This window comes from Crocodylus porosus, unplaced genomic scaffold, assembly GCF_001723895.1.
Source record: "Crocodylus porosus isolate Cpor-Errol unplaced genomic scaffold, CroPor_comp1, whole genome shotgun sequence".
Taxonomy (NCBI): domain Eukaryota; kingdom Metazoa; phylum Chordata; order Crocodylia; family Crocodylidae; genus Crocodylus; species Crocodylus porosus.
In genome coordinates, this window is record NW_017728907.1 from 7654475 (window position 1) to 7658183 (window position 3709).

Sequence of the window (3709 nt, forward strand, 5' to 3'; positions counted from 1 at the left end):
TCTTCAAATCATCATCCTCTACTCAATAAGCCGGGGTTGGGCACCATGGGCTGATATTGAGCAACTATTGCTGGTAACTATATCTGGTGTATGTGTGGATGAAATGGTTGTTTTGTGTATGTGTATGCCTGTGTGTAATGATGTGTATAATGATCTGTGTGTGTTTGTATGAATGATGTTCCCAAACCTATATGGCTGCTGGCAGAGGACTGCCTGTCTGGCCTCAGCCTGAGTTTAAATGGGAGCCAGGCCCTGCCCCTTCCAGTCAGCTGATTCACCGGTTTCCCTGGCAACCTGCAGCTGTGCTTTTTTATTGCTACTGTGGCTGCCCTGGTAACCAGCAGCTGGGCCCTTATTAGCTGACCTAATTAGCTGACCCAGACTGCTCAGGGCCATCTCCTTGTACATCTCCCTGCAACCCAATACGTGGAGGATGATGAAGGGGGTATGTTGTGTTCCCGGCTTGGTTAGAGCAACAGAAGTGACAAAATGTCTCCTGGAGGAGAGTAAAGGAGAAAAGCACTTTCAGTTGTAGCTTCTCAGAATTGAACATATACAGATGTTCTCCAAGAGAAATGCTCCCTAGAGCTATTTAACATTGGTTGTTCCCAGGTTATTTTTCTCCCAGAGTGACTATTTTTGCTTTGGAGAAAAATCCTGAACATTTATACAATGATTATTTCAGTTGGGAGAACAGCAACTTTCCCAGTAGAAACTGAATATATGCATGTGGCTTTGGACAAGAAGGAGAACACACTGCGTTTGGAAGCTTGTCTAAGTCTATTCTAACTATGCAGTTGGTTCAATAAAAAGTCTTGCCTCTCTTATACAGTGCTATCCCATCAGTAAAGCTCAAAGTGTTTCAGAAGGAGGTCACTATATTCAAGGTGAAACTAAAGTAGGAATAGGTGAAGTGACTTGCCCAAAATGTTCCAGGGGGCCTTGGACAGAGTTGGGGTAGAACTAAAATCTCCCTATCCCAGTCAAATGCTTCAGTCAATGTAATACTTCTCATATAACACCTAATATCTCTATTCAACAGGAGTTTCAAAGACTTTGTTCCCTAGTTATAGATCTCTATGAAGTCATTGCCTCATCCCTATGCCCCAACTGACTTTTAGAAGAAAACAGACTTTTTCCAATTTCTAAAATTTATAGGGTTCACCCAATTGATATCTAGATTCCCCTTCATTCCCTTTTCCCAAGCATATACACACATTTTTTTAATCAGTCCAACTCAGCTTAACGGAAATCAGAGAAAGTTGTATGGTGCAGGCATTTTCTTAGCTAATTCTTGTATGTGCAAGTTATACCTTAAATAGCAGGGTTTGGGCTTTTGGGGGGGTGTTTTGTTTTGTTTTGTTTTGTGCAATAGATACACAGTAGTTTCTTATGATCCAAGTAAAAATTAATTAAACGAATCCCCACGAGTTTCCACCTCCTGCCTATGAACTGGTAATTTGATTTGAAGTTCAGAGACAAAGCATTAAGCTCCTGGAGACATATGTTCTTTCCTACGAATGGTTTATTTGTATCCAGTTTGCTAATGTTATTTTTAAAATTAAAATTCCAACTACCCCAGAATCTAGCTAGTTTTAAGGACTGTCATCTTTTGCCATCATGTTCCAGCCATCCTTCTCTCCCCTTTTCCCTACAAATCCAGCTAACTTCTTGTTTCTGACTCTCCTTCTTACCACTCCAGGCAGAATCTTACTAAATAATAAAACTAAGAGGTAGTAAATGTGGATTTCTGTTAAAAGTGGGCTTTTCCAGTTCTCATCAAAATTAGGAGGGCTTGAAAGTTGGGTCTGCGGGGCCTGGGTTGTCTACAAATCAGCCTACATGAGCAATGAAGCATGTGGACATATTGTTCAACTCCTTTCAGTGAAAATGAAGAAGTTTCTAAATGATTAGATTGTCCAATCTTTCCAAAGAGATTTGAGTGTCTCCTTACACATTCCCTGTAGTTTCAAAAGTAATAATAGTGTGATGTGGTTTGGAGGAAGGTCTTATGAAGATTCTCCAGTTTTTTGTCTTTTATTCAATCTTTTCTTATTCCCTACCACTGCTTGAAGCAAATTAATTTTGTCTGTGGAGGAAAAGCAGCATGGTGTTCATGATTTCAGGTAGATTAAGGTTGGCAAATAACCCATTCCAAATATTGCTAGACACAAGATAAAATAGTTAAATGGTTAAGAAGGTATCAAATGGCTTATATGGGATGAAGTTTGAAGTGCTATGTTCCTTCTAAAAGCTCCAGATAAGTGGCTGAACAGGTAATGAAGGAAATAACAAGAAAATAAAAAACTATGTTCCTGTGCCAGATTTCTTCTGAGATATCTGTTCATGGCACACTTTTCTGACTGCATTTTACCTGATAATTAGGGAAAATGACTTATTCCGTTAGTAGTTTCACAGCAGTGGCCATATTTTCGCTCAGCACTGGGCAGAGTATATTGGCTCATTTCACACACCATTTACAATATTTTTACCACAGTCATCCCAGAAAATCAGCACATATTATTAGATTAAATAAAAAGAAAAAATGTTGAACATAATTTGGCTTTATGTGTAATCAGAACAGAATGAATTACATGATATTACAACCTGCCAAATTATAATCACAGTAAGTCACTGTGTAGAGATGGCCCAGATGATACTTTAGTGCTACTTATGTTTCTCTAGCTTTTAAACTACACTTTTGCTTACAAAATGAGTAGGTTTCCCCATACCCCATGAACCCTCTAAAGATCTATCTTAATAACACAGCACTTATTTCATAAGCAGAAATAGTGTACAAGATTAAGGATATCCTTTGAAGATACACCACCACCAATTATACTGTACATATACTATTAATTAGAAGTGGTTAAACTAAATCTAACAAAGTTGTCTTTTTATCATTTCCAGGTTTCATTTCCAATTGTAACTTCCCTGCAATTGCTACAGGTTTCCCTCACTTTATGCTGTACATACATTCCTGGAAAATGGTGCATAACTCAAATTTGCACAACAGGAAATTTGTTACTTTACAATGTAACAGATAGGGATATGTTCCAAGAAATCGACTGAAATGACCCCCGGACCTATTTCTACCACTTTTACAAGACAATTTTGGTACTCACCAACAGCAGACAGTACACACAAGCACAGGACGGTGGTAAATGTTTAGTTGATGTGAAGAGAGGGTGGTGAAGGGTCTTCAATGTCAGACTCCACATCACTGGTAAGAGGTACAGGATGAGGGAGAGGGGTAGGAGATAAGTTAGTGGAATGCTTAGAAGTCATAATGGGGATTGCAACTACAGAAACGCGTCGCAGACAACGAGCGAGGAGCACAGATCCACACAGGAGACTATATTTTGGTGCTTGTCACTCTCACAATGCACAATACTGATGACATAAGAGTGAATATACCTTGCATATAATGAATAATTGGTATGAAAAGGGTCATCGCATAAGAGCAAATTCACATATACAGAAGCGACATAAAGTGAGGGAAACCTGTATTGATGGCAACATAAACCCATGTAAAAAAGTAATTGTCAAACTTACATATACTATGCTTCAGAATTTGTACTACCTGATGCAGAACATGCAATAAAGGGGCAACTAGTAGACAGATATTAAAACAAAGAACTCTTATGATTGTAATACAACTACAAGCATCAAAGGCACAGAATGGAGGAGAGAAAGCACAGCAAAGAAA